We start from the raw sequence: 16,884 nt of genomic DNA on the forward strand, positions 1-16,884 counted from the left end.
AATTGGAAAGAATAAAAGATTAAATGTATAGAATAATTGTCTAAAAGAGACCTTTGTCTAAGGAAGGTTTTGTCTAGGATTGGGGTATGTAAGTTGATGGAAACAGAATACCTTTACCTGGAAACTGACCTAAAAGGTGAATTAGACAAATCTTTAATAAGCATCTGATACATGATTTAGTTTATTAACGTGTTTAATAAGCAAGAATCATATAGTATTAAACTATCCAATATAAGAGTTATATTAGGCCAATTTAATAATGGATTTAGATAAATTATTAGCCTAATTTACTTAAGTAAAGAACTCTAGGTCTAAAACACTTCGTAGGAGGAAAATTGATATATGATATGTCAATTTTCTTCACAGTCTCCTTAAAAATTCACATCGAGAGATCTATGCTTGGCATCAAGACACCGTTTGCACGTGTCTCCCATTAGGAAGGTGTTTGTATAGATCAATACCAAGGTGAATGGAGAAAGTGTTTATAGTAAGTGGAAGAGTGACGTGTGTCAACACATCCCACAGTCTCTTTCATAGTTTATTGTGAAGTTTCTGCTTGGTTTCGTGGTACCATTTGCTTGTGTTCTCCTTCAAAAAGTGTTTGCATGAGATTGATCACAAACTCCAGAAATGGATAAGATTTCTTTAGTTTTTGTCTGAATCGGTTTTTCCATTTAGTTGGCTCATTGGGGCGAAACTCTAAGGTCTAAAATGAAGGGTTATACTTACAAGAAATTTTAAGCAAGTTAACAATTTCTTGACCGAACAATAGTGACTAATCATTAAAGGAACAAGAGTTAGTTTGATATAACGATTAGTTGAGAATGTCTCAATTCAGTGAAGGGATAATTGATCACCTTTTGGTGACTTTTACTCTAACTCACTAATATAAAATTATATGTCACATAAGATACATTAAAATTTTGCTAAAATTGATTGGTTTTAATGGGTTTTTTCATATAACTAATATAAATAATTTGTATGATTTCGGCAAAGTTCAATTATGACTAACACTACTGTCAATCTTCTAAGTGTTGATAAACTAACTGGTGATAACTACACTAGTCGGAAAAACACAATCAATATTGAACTCATCATTGATGACCTGAGATTTGTCTTACTTGAGGATTGTCCTCAAGTTTTCGCTCCAAATGCACCTCAAAATGTTAGGAATGCATATGAGAGGTGGATGAAGGAAAATAAAAAGACCAGAGTGTATATTTTTGCCTATTTATTTGAAGCTTGGCAAAGAAACATGAATTTATGTTCATTGCATGCAAAATTATGGATTAATTGCGAGAGAGGTTTGGACAACCGTTTTTACAGATCAAGCACAACGCTCTAAAGTTCATTTTTAACGCCTGGATGCAAGAAGACACATAAGTTCAAGAACATGTTAACATAAGTTTATTTAAAGTTCATTTTTAACACTTCCACTAAGAAGTTCCATAAAAGTGAGGCTAGGGGAAGAAAGCTAACCCTGTTGCAAACCAGAAGGGCAAGAAAGTCGAGGTTTCCAAAGAAAACTGTTTCTACTGCAACCAGGAGAGACACTGGAAATAGAATTGTCCTAAGTATTTGGCGAAAAAAAGAAGGTCAAGCAAGGTGATGGAGTAATCATGCAATTAGCAGAAGTAATTAGGATCTTAAGCACTTTAATTCCATCAATTTTAGCATAGAAACATGCATGTTCATAATAAGAAAAATAGGGTTTTAAGATTATCTTTGTTAAACTCTTCAATTCAACAACTCTAGCTGGAATTTCCTTTTCAAAAGGTTGTGAACCACCACTTGATCTTCTCTACTATTCTCTAGGACCTTAGATTGAGTGGTAGGACCAAAAATGAAGTTGAATTAAGGAAGATAGGAGAGGATTTCTGGTGTTAGGAGAAGAACTTGAGAACAACCCTTGTTTTTTGCTCAAAACCAAATTGTATGTCTCAGAAAACTAAGTCCTTTCTTGGTTTTTGTCTTATCATACAACTAAGTATATGTGCTTTGAGTGGAATTGTTGGTGGATTAAATGAAAAAAATCCCACTTAATCAAAGGATTTTTATCAATTTAATATTTTAATTTAATTTTCAAAAGAATCAAATTAAAACAAAATTGATTTTAAATATTTGAATTTTCATAAAATTCAAAAAAAAACAATTTTAAATAGAACTAATTCAAACAATTAATTTTAAATAAAATTTAATTAAATAATTAAATTAAAAATAATTTAATATCCAATATTAAATTATTAAATCACCAATTCCACAATCATGAATCCTTATTCATGCAATTAATATTTAAATCAAATTTAAATATTATGTAATTCTTCAATTTTGTTTAATTCAATAATTAAACGTGTGATTATAACGTATATAATTAGAGATTCCTTTAATTTGAATTTGAACGTTTAAAATTCTCTCATCATGCTATTCTAAGGTTTAATCCGTTTGTGAGCTAGTAGGGGGACTTAAGGGACATACAGATCATAGGCTCCAAAGATCCAAGATTAATTCACTAAACTCTTTAAACCGAATTAATCAACATTCGTTAACTATCGGTCACTCTACTAAAGCCTAGTAGTTGCACTTCCCTCACTGTAGATATATTTCTGTCCATTTGATTTAATCATAATCAGCAAGTCAACCTTTCATAGGTTGTTCGTAATAATGACTGGGTCAAGAGTTGTTTTACTCTCGAGATTACATCTTGTTCCTTAAGTCCCACTGATCCTCTAATGAACAATTGGTTTGTGATCTAATCACCAAACCGAGTCCCTCTCAGACTAATGAGAGGGTGGGACTCCTTATTCAAGACCCGAAGTCAACACTTAAGGGAACACGTTCTCTACTATCCCTAAAACGGGTAGGAGTGAACTCCATCTTGTAGCTTATGTTCCCAACTATCTACCCAATCTTACCCTTGAAATGGGATGCTCATTGAGCCGACGCTGTTGAGCCAACCTTCAGCCATGAAAATATAAGGATAATCTCGAATAAACAAGAGTTCATAGTTAGCTCAGAATTAAGGTCAAGTTACCTTGGTCATCACTTTGAAATAGCCAGTTTTAAACAGTAAACAGTATTATAAACTAAGAGTGACTTATTTTTTGTCCGATCTTATATAAGCTTTTTGTATAGGACGCCTCCACTCACATGTCTCCACATGAACAATTCAGGATCACATTGTTTGTATTAAATACAAAGTGGGCCACATCCGATAGTGTTTCCAAAATAAGGTACCAAACCTTATCCGTATATTTATAGACCATTTTGACTATCTACTTGAACTTGATCCACTCTTATGTCTCCACATAAAGTTCAAGTACCCATGTAACAACTATGAATCTTAGTTTATCGAATTTAGTGCAATTTACATATTCAATAACAGTTTTATTGAACAAAACAACAATAATATCTTTATTGTGAATAGAATATGTTTACTTTTACAAACATTTTGAAATTCAATTTGAACACTTCAAATTGAAATTGGCTTTTCTTGTTGTAGTGTAACGCTACACTGTTCATAGCATTGCTACGCTAGACATCAATGTCGCAACGCTATGTACCGCAGCGTAAAGCACAACGTAGCTACACTATGTGTTACATTCCAGCACAAAATGTTATCCTCTGCATCGAACATCATTCAATTTGCTTTGATCTTACTCTTATTCATCAGTAACACTTGCTAGTCAACAAGACACGGACTTACAAACTCGATAATAGAATTTCAGTGCCCAAAACAATGGGTCCTTACAATTTTGATCTCATCAAAAAGTAAACTAGGGTGCAAAATTTCAAAAACATCTATTTCGCAATCCCAACATTTATAATGTAGAAATTCACCCACCTTTTCTCTTATTTTTTTTTCAAAATTGAAAATCAAAAGAACAACCTAACTTTGATGCCAATTGAAGGAATAAAATTCCTCATGGAAGTGTGTGAACGTCATACCAATGACATTGAAAAAGTCAAAATACAGAGAAGCAAAAGAACAAAAGTACAGGATAAACAATTGCAATTAAGCATGCTTAGATAGAGAGGAAGAGAGAAGAAAGTAAACTTAACCTTGTTGACAAAAACAAATAAGACTTTAGGGGGTGTTTGATAAATGGGTATAAGTTGTTGGGTTGGGTGGGTATTTATTACCCATGTTTGTTAAGCCCATAAAGAAAAACTGTGGGTTATCACATTTTTTACCTTCTCAAAACTAACCCTAAAAACCAGTGATATTTTCATTTTCTTCACTCTTCTCTCATCTTTGCCATTTGGATTCTCCCCCAGATTTTATTTTTTTTAATTTTTTTTAAATTTTTTATTTTTTTTTTAAATTGTCAAACCTTTGGAATGTCATTTTACAAAAATTTTACAAAAAATTGATATGATGATTTGGTTCATTGTTTTTGTTAGATTTTTCCAAGGACCGATCTTATTTATGTTATGTTCTATATGAGGCCCTCACTGTGTTATATTATAAGTATAAAAAAGAACATATATTTTGTGATTTTTTTTTTTGGAAACAGCCACATGTTCGGTTATTTCATATTATTTTTGTGATCGTATGAAAAATGTTACTGTACTACATCATAATCTCACCATCATAATGAAATAAAAGGTAATTATCCTATGTACAATTTCAATTCTACATAAACTATCCATATTATATAAAAATAAACTGTATGATATGTGAAATAATAATGTTAGTTAGCAAGATTCAATATATACATACAATATACCAATTAATAATTTGGATAATTACCTTCAATATATATACATACATTCAATATATATACGTACAATATACAATATACCAATTAATTGAGCAGCAATATAAAATGTATTTTGTTGGTATGTTTTACAGATTGAAGAGAATTAGAATTATTACAGTTTTTGAAAAGAATATATGAAAAATAATCTATTATATTCTACAAATTGAGAAAAAAAAATTGAGATTATCCAGTTTATGTCATAAATGATTTGAGAAAATACGTGTATATTTGAAAATTAATCAACAATAGCAAAGCATAAAACTAAAAAATAAAAGAATGAAAAATAAACAGAATATATTAGAACTAATCTCATTCACAAAAAAACTACATCAGATCTTCCAACTCAACTCAACTCAACTCTGCACAACAAACACAGACAATAATTACCAACTCAACTCAACTCTGCAAACAAATACAGACAATTTAACTCCCCAGATAATTTAACTCTCCAGATAATAATTACCAACTCAACTCAACTCGACTCTCTACTTTTATCACATACCAAACACACCCTAAGTCTCTTTCAAGTCTAGAACTTCTCAATCGGAAAGTTGAATCCCATAGAGCCCCCTTTCTCTTCGATCCACAGAGACATAATGGAGGACTGGTGACAACAGTTCATCATGGAAGAAAGGATTCACTAAACCGAGATCACTAACTAATACTAATCTAATACTAATAGAATAGAAAGTAACTGTCTTTTCTATTTATGTTCCCCAATTTCGTTGCTACCACGGGCTTTACGCAATAAATCAGATCATATAGATATCCCTTCAACATAACATACGTCATTGAAAGGATCTCAGATACCTATCAAAGCATAAAAGCCAAAATCTTTCAAAAAGTGGATTCCTATTCAAGGAGTGCATAACCACATGGATAAGCTCACAATAACCCGTCAATTTTGGATCTTGGATGCAATACATTGGAATCCTGAAGCACCACCACAAACCCTATCGCGTATTCACCTATGGTGTAATAGGGCACTAGACAGTTGTGGCAGCAGCCAACCCTAGTGTGTCAACTTAGTTTTCCTCATCAAGCCACTTACTTAATGTCTAGCTTCCCAATAGGTATGTAGGATTGGTATGCCAACCCTAGAGGAAGTGAATAAGGTTTCTTAAAACTAATTAGAACTTTTTCACTAAGTGGGCCCAATTAAGTTAATTAATAAACTTTTTGCTAGAAAGTAATTTAAACAATAAATTTAATTCAAAATAATTAATAAATTAATAATACTACTTTAAAGCACCCAAGTTGATTCTAATAACAAGATTGATAATTGATATAGAAATTCAAGAACAACCTATCAAAATAATCCAATATGAGCAATTAATTTCAAGAACAAAAATTGCAATTAATTTCAAATAATAAAATATAATAACAAATTAATTACAAAATTAAATAGGAGAGGAATAGAGAAATCGACATCGAGAATTTTAGTGGTTCAACACAACTAGCCTACATTCACTTCCCAAGCTCCTCTTGGGTATATCACTACGAACTTGACTCTTTCCACGACTTAGAATCGAACCACTATAACATTCCTTTTACGGGCGCAAGAACAAACTTGATCGTTTCCACGGTTGAGGATCAAACCGTTATAAAATTTGTGTTATGGCTTCAAGAGTAATCCTTTAGATAGATTTAGAAATGAAGAACAAGATGAGAGAAACTCTTTAAAAGAGTGGATTTACAAATTGTAGCACTCAACAAATTAATCCTCACAATACAATAAATCTTTCAAGAATAAGATGAAAAGAAAAATTTAAAAGCTTTGAGAGAATAATAATGGTGTAGTTATTGTACAAATATGGAGAAGATGAAGCTTTTAAAAAGAGAAAAAAGTTGTTGGAAACCACATTTAATTTGAACCATTAGATCTTGAAAAAGAATAATCAATGGTGGAGATTTTTCCTTTTTTGTTCAACTGTCGTTAGACACAAACAAAAAATAATATTAAATTCATTTTCTTTTTAAAAATCCATCGAAAAGAAAAAGCAATCGTGTGTCAAAATACTAGCCGTTAGACACAAACATTAAATAATATTAAATTCATTTTCTTTTTAAAACAAATCCAAAAATCAAAAGCCCACCATGTGTCATTTATTTTATGCTCCAAATGTCACCTTTTAATTGGTCTACTTTGATGAGAAAAATTATGCCACATCATTAGCTCGATATTTTTCCATTAAGCTTGTTTCAACCATATTTCTTCATTTGAGCTTCGATTTGAGTGATTCAAATTGCGTTAAAATCGCTATTCTAAGCTCTATGCAATGGACACTTCAAAACACTCTAATTATTAAAGAATAAAAGCATATTTGTTATCATCAAAATATTAATTAATAATTAATTAAGATTAATGGCCAAAAAACCAACAACCTCCCCCTTTTTATGATGACAAACAACAAACAAAAAAAAAAAAAATCAAAGAGGTACGTGACATGAAATATATACTTGAATAACAATCAATACTCATACATATTTTCAATTCACTTGAAAACAATTGTTATTTCATTAATAACACTCTATCTGGTTGTCTCGATGATCTCTTTCTTGTATTGCTGACTACTCTCATTGAACGAAGCAATTCCTCTACGCCCATGTATGTGCTTGTGTGATGAGTTTTGTATTACTTATTTTTTTTCTATTACCTATTTCTCGATGCATGACCTCTTCTTTGATCCTTTAGCTGCTTCTCCTGGTTGACTTCTGGCTTTTCTTCCTTTCCTAGTATCTTTTGAAGTCTATTCTTGGGTTGATGCTCAATCTGTTGGGGATGATGCCCTAAACTCTCGTTGGGTCTTGTAGTTTATAAACACTATTTTGAATAAATGCTTGTGATGTAATAATATATGATATTTTCTTCAGTGTTGTCTATGAAACATGAGATGTTTTATTTGTTTTACCACAAACCAATAAACTAAGATCCTTGGTTGTCGTTGTAACTTAAGCATGTATGTGGAGACATACAGGTAGATCATGCCTTAAGTGATAACCAAAATGGTCTGTAGTATATGGATATAGGAGGGAAACCTTATCTTGGGGACACTACGGATGTGACCCGCTTTATAGAAGAGTTACAAGTGTTGTGACTTGCTACAGATGGTCTGATCCTAATCATTCATGTGAAGACATGCAAGCGGGGGCGTCCTATACAAAGGAGTTTGTATAAGATCGGACCACAAAGTGTTATAGTCTCGTTATATAGTGTCGTTCATGACAAAGACTTCACTTCACTAGGATGACCATAGGTAACATCACCTCAATCCTGAGTCAGTTGGGAATTCCTGCCTTTGAAAGCGATCTTTTGATTTGCATGGGTGCGAGTGGCCAGATTGCCAACTCAAACCTACCACGTTGAGGATTCGTCTAATTTGGGAGCTGGGAACTTAACTATACAAGATGGAATTCACTTATTTCCCGAAGCAGGGGTAAGTAGATAGATTGCTCCCTTAAGGGCTGATTTTGGGGCTTGAACAATGTGGCGCCACACACCTTCTCATGGCCCAAGAGGTGTCCACCATATTAGGACTATATTATATTGTTCATTAGAGGGATTAGTGGTACTTAAGAAGTTAGATGTAACTATAGGGGCAAAATAGTAAATTGGCTCAGTTCTACTTACGAGTATCTGTGAAGGGTTATCGTACTGTTGACTGGTTATATCGATGGAAACAGAAATATATTTGTGGTGAGAAAGGCATAGTTGTCGGTCTTTAATGGAGTGTCTGGTAGTTAACGAATGGTGGATCTCATGGTTAAAGAGTTTAGTCAGCTATTCACGTATCGTTGGAGCTTCAAGCCACAGGTCCATAAGGTCCCCTTGGTAGCTCAATGGATTTAAGTTGAGAATCAGTTTTTGGGTCAGCTTGAAGTGTTCAAATTGACAAGAGGGAGTTTGATTATATATGATATAGTTGACATGATGTATGAGATACATTAATTGGAGGAAAATGATATAAATATGATTTATATCTAATGGAGGAGAAAAGGACTATGGTTTATATGTTGCATATGATGTATATTAAAACTATAGGTTATAAATATAATATGATTATATTTATTTATAATTAAATAATTATGAGATAATTATTGGTAGTTTTTTCTCCATAATCGTACGTGAAAGTGGGAGGTTGCATTCAGTTTTCATAACTGAAGGATAAAATAAAAATAGTTTTCATTTTTCAAAGAGATCGGATAATCGCCTTAGATTTATACACTGCTCATCGTCTAGTTAATGAGAGCCTACACGATAGCTCAAGTTTTCCTAAACGATCTTGTACACGCGTAGTCGACCTAAACGATCGTGTAGCTTTTACAAAGTGATTGCGCGCGAGAGCGATATCACCTAAATGATTGTCTAAACGATCAGACCCAATTTACTAAACGATTGTGCACCTATTTCTAAATGATCAAGCACCCGTCTATACGATAGACTCCAAATCTCTCCCATTTGCTTGGTTGTTGAATACGATCGTAGTTTCCTTCTCCCCTCTACCAAATCCAACAGAGCCCACACCTCCTGGATTCTCACACCGAGAATACCAAGGTCACTGAGTGGTGGTGTCCTCCTTGCTGCTTGTTCGTATAGAAGACCGTTCGGTGGTGAGCGATGGCGAGATTTGGTGGACAATTAACTTAGTGATCACAATGACAGTGAGAGTTGTTGATATTGACGAGAGCGAGAGATAAAGGGAAGAAAAATTCTTCAAAGGTAAGTATCTTGTTCCTTTGTTATTTATTATTAAAAGCATGTCGTAGTTTGTTAGTAGATGCATAACTTGTTGTATGTTTGTGAATGCGGTATTTCTGTCACAATGAATTTGGAACGATCTTGCTTCCACCCATAGGTACTCTTTGATAAGAGTTCCTTCAATTGGTATCAAAGCCAGGTTCTGATATTCCAAATCCATTGTTTGTACAGAATAACATTTACACTCTTGGTCGATGAAGCATGTATGCACTCTGTTTAAATGTTAAATAATTTTGTGGATGTGGATTAATGGAGTTTTCTGGGATGATGCCTCTGATTATTTAATTCTTTTACATTCAAAGTTAATTGTAAGGGCCCCTGTGTTTTTTGGCATATTAACTTGCTATCGAGTCTGTAATTCAAAGAGTTTGAGTCACTGTAAGTCACTCGTGATGAGGCTTTAAGGCAAGAAGTTGCACTGTACTTCGAGGATGAAGACGACCAAGCATTGGTTAGGTCGTGTAAACGATGGGGTAAGCGATCGTTGAGTATGTGATACTCGGCAACATATTGACGCGCACGCACTAGACGATTGTGTAGCTCAGGAAGCTTCATCGCTTAGTTACTAACTATACGATCGCGGAGTAAATTGTTACTTAAACACTTGTTCTATGATCGTCTAGACGATCGTGCTTCACGTCTAAATGATCGTTTAGACTTGTGTGTTTGAGTTTGGTGCGCTAAACTATCAAGTGCATCATGCTTCATCGCATTGTAAATGGTACTCGATCGTAGCTAAACAATCGTGGATACCTGACCAGTTTACTAAACGATCAGGGAGGCTTCACTCAAGTGGTTCAAAACCCAATTTACTTGTGAACCGGTTTGCTTGATGGAGTTAATGTAATAGATAGAATTTTATTTCCGGGCCCATTAGTCTTTTGTGAATGTACATAGGATGTATGTTTGATTATATGTCATATGGTATGCCATATAGTTGAAATCCCACCTTAGGTTATGCTTTGGTCATGCGTCATCTCTATATTGTAAGAGTTATGATTAGAGTTTGCATGATTTAAATTACATAAGAGCATGCTCATGTATCTTATAATATATAGGTTATATTTATGCATGCATTAAGCATCAACATGCATCATCTTTATATTATAAGTGTCATAGTATAAGGGTGTATGAAAGCATGTTTGCTTTGTTCATTACAAGTATATAAGAGTTATATATAGTAATGAATGGACATTGCATGAAGCATGACACATAGGTTAAATTTATAAGAGTTATAAATATCTAGTTGTGCATGACAAATGTGTATGGGTTTTGGTTGTTTCTTTTATAAGAGTTATAAGGAAATTAAAACTAAAATCTATAAGAAAGACATGCATGCAAACTTAGGCTTGAATCATAGTTTTAAAAGTGTTTTAAAACTTGGTGGAGATAGACCTAAGATCACGGTTCTAATGAGATTAGCAACCTAAGGTTTAATCTTTTAATCAATTTAATAGGATTAAATTGACTAATAAAAGATTAAATATGTAGCAAATCTATCTATAAGGGACCTTTTTTCTAAGGCGGGTTCTGTCTAGGCTGGGGTATATTTAAGTTAACAAAATGAAACACCCCTACCTGGGAACCTACCTAGAAAGGTGAATTAGATAGATTTGATGCATGCATGCAAATTTGAGGACAATCTATTAAAGAATTTAATGGGCCTACTTAAACTTGTTTAATTTCAAAGACAATAGTTGTTTTTGAACAAATTAAACTGACTTAGATAAAATCAGTAGCCAGATGGTCTAAGTTAATGAACCCCTAGGTAGAACATTCAGTGGGAGGTACTTAGGATATATGATACTTCATTTAAACCTCTTCGCATTTCTCCCTTTATGTTCACACTGTGAGATCTATCCTCAGCCTCGTGACACCTTGGGAGTGTCCCTCTAAAGAATGGTGTTTGGGTAGGTCAATATCAAGGTGAATGGAGAGAATGTTCATAGTAAGTGGGAGCGGGACATGCGATAGCATATCCCACGGTCTCTCTCATTAGGTTGGATAACGTTTCTGTGCATCGCCTCGAAGCACCTTTGGAGTATCCTCTTATAAGATGGCAGTTTTGTACAATTCTTTATTTGATCTCCTATATAGGATAAGGTCGTTATAGTCTCTTATCCTAATATACTTTTTCCCTATGGTGGGCGCATTAGGGCGGGACTTTAGGGCCGAAAATGAAGGGTTACACTTACGCGAAATTGTTAAGGGCTAACAGTTCTGGACCGAAAAATGGTGACTGTTAGGGTCAGTTACAAGAGTTGTTTCTGCCTAATGGTTGAGAGAGTCTCATCCCAGCGAAGAGGCATCTGATCATCCCACCGGTGACGTTTTTTTTGCCTCGCTGGGGCATCATTACAAAATAAAAGTCTTTTCACTAAGAGTACTTGGAAACTATTTTGTTAAAACTAAAATTGGTGTTAAAATGTGGTATTGCATAGACTTATTAAACTTGCTCTGTTTTCAGCAACGTAATTATGGCTACAGCCACATTAGCTCTATTAAGCGCCGATAAGCTGATTGGCGAAAACTATGCTAGTTGGAAACACACGATCACAACCATATTAATCATCAATGACCTGAAGTTCATCCTAACGGAAGAGTATCCCCCTATTCCACCTCAGAATGCCACTCAAAATATTCGGGAGGCATATAAGTGTTGGACACGAGCGAACGAGAAGGCTCGAGCCAATATCTTAGCTAGTCTTAATGACGTTTTGGCCAAAAAACATGAGTCTATGGTCTCAGCGCGTGAGATCATGGAGTCCCTGCGGGGAATGTTCGGATAACCGTCTAGACAGCTCAAACATGAGGCTCTGAAATGCATTTTCAACTCTAAAATGGAAGAAGACACCTCTATTCATGAACATGTGTTGAATATGATGGTCCACTTCAACATAGCGAAGATGAATGGGTCACGCATCGATGAGGGCAGTCAGGTTAGTATAATCCTACATTCGTTTTCGGATAGCTTCTTGCACTTTGTCAGTAATGCGATTCTGAACAAAGTGGACTATACCCTTACAACTCTCCTCAACGAGTTGCAGAAAATCCTTGCTGAAAATTAAGGAGAAGAAGGTTGATGAGGCAAATGTTGTCTCGTCATCAAAGAAGTTCCATAAAGGTTCGACCTTAGGAACGAAGTCTACGCCTTTTACTTCTAACACTTCCAAGTGGAAGAAGAAGAATGGTGGTAAAGGAAAGGGGAAGGCACCTGCTAACCCACAACCTTTCGCCCAATGGGGAAGGTGACCAATGCCTGGAGACAAAGGAAAGTGTTTCTATTGTAACCAGGATGGGCACTGGAAGAGGAATTGTCCTCACTAGATCAAGGAGAAGAAGAATTTTAAAGCCAAGGCAAAACAAGGTAAATCTGATTTACTAGTTTTGGAAACCTGTTTAGTGGAGAATGATGATTCTACTTGGATTATTGACTCTGGGACCACTAATCATGTTTATTCTTCTTTTCAGGGGATTAGATCCTAGCGACAACTTGAGGCTAGAGAGATGACGATGCGAGTAGGCACCAGGCACATCGTCTCAACTATGGTAGTGGGAGGGCTCTAGTTGACTTTATAGAAGAAGTTTATCATTTTGAATGATGTTTATGTGGTTCACGAGTTAAAGAGGAACTTAATTTCATTAAAATGCCAGATTCAGTGTAATTATACTCTTAATTTTAATTTGAATAAAATGTTTATTCATAAAGATGGAGTTGAAATCTGTTTAGAAATCTGGAAAATAACTTGTATGTGCTAAGGTCGTTAGCAATGTGTTCCCTCTATAACATAGAGATGTTTAAAACTATCGTAACTCAAAATAAACGACAAAAGTTTTCTCCAAAAGAAAATGCCTAACTTTGGCACCTTCGATTAGGGTACATCAATCTCAATAGGATTGTGAGGTTGGTAAAGAATGGACTTCTAAGCGAGTTAGAGGAAAATTCTTTACCGGTGTGTGAATCTTGCCTTGTGGGTAAGATGACTAAAAGACCTTTTACTAGAAAAGATTATCGAACCAAAGAGCCTCTAGAGTTAGTGCATTCTGACCTTTGTGGTCTGATGAATGTGCGAGCCAGGGGAGGATATAAGTATTTCATCACTTTTAGTGATGATTACTCTCGGTATGGGTATGTTTATTTGATGCAATGGAAGTCTGAATCCTTTGAAAAGTTCAGAGAGTTCAAGGTTAAAGTTGAAAACGCATTGGATAGAGGGATTAAAACACTTTGGTCAGATCGAGGTGGAGAGTTTTTGGATTCGGGGTTCCAGAACTATTTGATAGAACATGAATCGTTTCTTAAATATCAGTGTCAGGTACACCTTAACAGATTGGTGTAGCAGAGAGGAGAAACAGAACCTTGTTGGACATGGTTTGGTCGATGATGAGTTACGCTTCCTTATCGGACTCGTTTTGGAGTTTTGCATTGGAGATTGCGGTGTATATCCTTAACTGTGTTCCTTCCAAGAGTGTTGTGATAACACCTTTGGAGTTGTGGAATGGGCGTAAAGCTAGTTTGCGTTACTTCTGCATATGGGATTGCCTAGCAAATGTGCTTGAGGCTAATCCAAAGAAATTGGAACCATGGTTGAGGTTTTGCCTCTTTGTAGGCTACCTCAAATGTACACGAGGGAGTTACTTTTATGATCTATGGAAAACAGAGTGTTTGTGTCAATGAATGCTACCTTCCTGGAGGAGAATCATATGAGGGAGCACAGTCCACGTAGTAAGATCGTGTTACGTGAGCTTTCCAACAAAACTACTGAAACTTCAACAAGAGTTGTTGAAGGGCCTACTTCATCAGCAAGAGTTGTTGATGATAGTTCATTTGGTAGGTTAATTCCACTTTAAGAGTTAAGGGAACCTTGATGTAGAGGGAGGGTTGCAAACCTACTTGTTCGCTATATGAGTTTCACGAAACTCTTAGCTATGGTAGTGGATGGTGACATTGACGATCCGTTTTCTTATCAGAAGAAAATTGAGGATGTTGACCGAGATGAATGGGTCAAAGCCATGGATCTCGAGATGGAGTCGATGTACTTCAACTCAGTATGGGATCTTATAGATCAACCTGATGGGGTAAAACCTATAGGTTGCAAATGGATCTACAAGAGGAAACGAGGTGCTGATGGGAAGGTGCAAACCTTCAAGGCTACACTTGTGCCAAAGGGTTATATCCAGATGGAGGGAGTCGACTATGAGGAGACTTTATCGCCTGTTGCCATGTTAAAGTCTATCCGCATCCTCCTGTCCATTGCAACATTTTATAACTATGAGATATGGCAAATGGACGTCAAGATTGCATTTCTGAATGGAAATCTCGAGGATACCATTTATATGGTGCAACCCAAGGGATTCATAGCTCAAGGTCAAGAGTAAAAGGTTTGCAAACTGAATTGGTCCATTTATAGGCTGAAACAGACGTCTCGATCTTGGAACATTCGGTTTGATACTGCGATCAAATTGTACGACTTTGACCAAAATGTTGATGAGCCTATAACCCTGCTCACTTTTGCTTGGTTTTCTTGGCCTTGGCTTGGACTCTTCGACTCAATCTACATCATTGATTCTAGTCTATAACCCTGCTCACTTTTGCTTGGCATGGCTTCACGTTACTTCGTTCTTATGAAATTTTTTAGACTGCCTTTTTCTCAGGCCAGGGTTATTTTTTACTTCTTGTTCTCTATGAGTGGTGGTCTTTGCCTGATTCATCTTTGTCCATGTTCCTGTTATTGTCTATCTTACTTATATTTTGCAAGATATGAAGATCATTGGTAAAAAACTTTCTTTCCCACAAATGGCGCCAACTGTTATCCAAATTTCAGCCAAGGGAAAACATACTTGGCCTCCACGTGACAGCAATTGTAAATTTGTAATTAAGGAAAAAAAAGGACCCGCAAAGTAAAGAAAAATGGCTCTGATGCCTAAGTCAGTATTAGAAATAAGATTTATAGGAGAAATCGGAACTTCTAAGTTACCTTTCTTAATGTTTTTCTCTCTTATCTATAGACTTCTCTGGTTTGATTTTTCCTATCCTTATTCCCATTTGGAGTGGGATGCTTTCCTCCAGCTTTTCCAAGAATGGTTTCCTTAGGCTCGGCTCAGCTTGACCCAAACCGAGGCTAAGTAATGTGGTATGGGCTTGACCCATACCACTTTTCCTCCTTTTCCTCCCTTAACTCTTTTCATTCCTCTTTTAACCTTTAAATCCGGTCTACTATATGTTAAAGGTCTTTTTTGTCTTTTTGTCCAATTTATCCGATAACAATGGAAAAGTGGAAAAAGAAAAACCTAGTTCTTAAGAGTAAGAGTAGCAAAAGTGAGATATCAACTCACATGCACAATGTTCCATTTTGATAACATGTGATTCAAAAATATATTTTTTAGAGAAAAATACGTTGTTGTCGCTAGGTTTAGAATTTAGTTATCATTTGGTCCTTGGTTTCAAAATATTATACTTTTGAATCCTTAAATTTTGAGTTTGATTTAATTTCAATCTTGAGGTTTCAAAATATTACAATTCTACCCTTCACATTTGAGCCTTGTTTGAATGGCCCATAAGTATCAAGATTTACATTTATATTTTTGGTTTTTCACTAAATATTCAATTTTTGATTAATTAATTTAGAAGAATTAAAAGAATTATAATCAATTAAGTTTTACTATTTTTTCACAATTATTAAAATTTCACTTCATAATTATTTTAAGTTAATTGATAGACATTAATGTCAAACAACTAAAGTGTGATTTAGTGAAAAATTGAGATCAAGTGTATAGATCTTGAAACATAAAAGACTATTGAATAAAATCAAATCTCAACACTAACATTGAAACATTTTGAAGCTTATGGACTAAATTGAAATTAAACTCAAAATTTACGGACTAAAAGTATAACATTTTAAAATTTATAAGATAAAAACAAAACTCAAAATCTAGAGATAAAAAAATTATTATGAAGGAGGAAAATTTATCTTGCCTTCTAAAATGGGAGAAATGATCAGAAACAACCCTCTTCAAATTTTAGTTTTCATGACTAGCATTCTTTTTTAAAATTCGTTAAAATAGTTTTTCTTAGTCGAGAATGACACCAAAATTTGAATAAAAAAGAAATTTCATGTTATATTCAACTATCGTTTTTTTCTTTTGGATTTTCTCGGGCTAATTTTACTCCGGATGAATACCAAGGTCACGCTTTCTCGATGAAATTTATGTTCTCACGAATTTCCAATTTGATTTTTAAATTTCTCCCGACTCTATAATATTTGACAATGTGATTTAATATTTTGAAAGATAAAAAAAATTATGTAAGATTTAGAAAAATTATATGAATTCGATCTACGAAAGCAGACTAATTATGAAATGTGA

The sequence above is a fragment of the Benincasa hispida genome, chromosome 4, assembly GCF_027475165.1.
Source record: "Benincasa hispida cultivar pf3 chromosome 4, pf3_genome.v1.1, whole genome shotgun sequence".
In the NCBI taxonomy this organism is placed as follows: domain Eukaryota; kingdom Viridiplantae; phylum Streptophyta; class Magnoliopsida; order Cucurbitales; family Cucurbitaceae; genus Benincasa; species Benincasa hispida.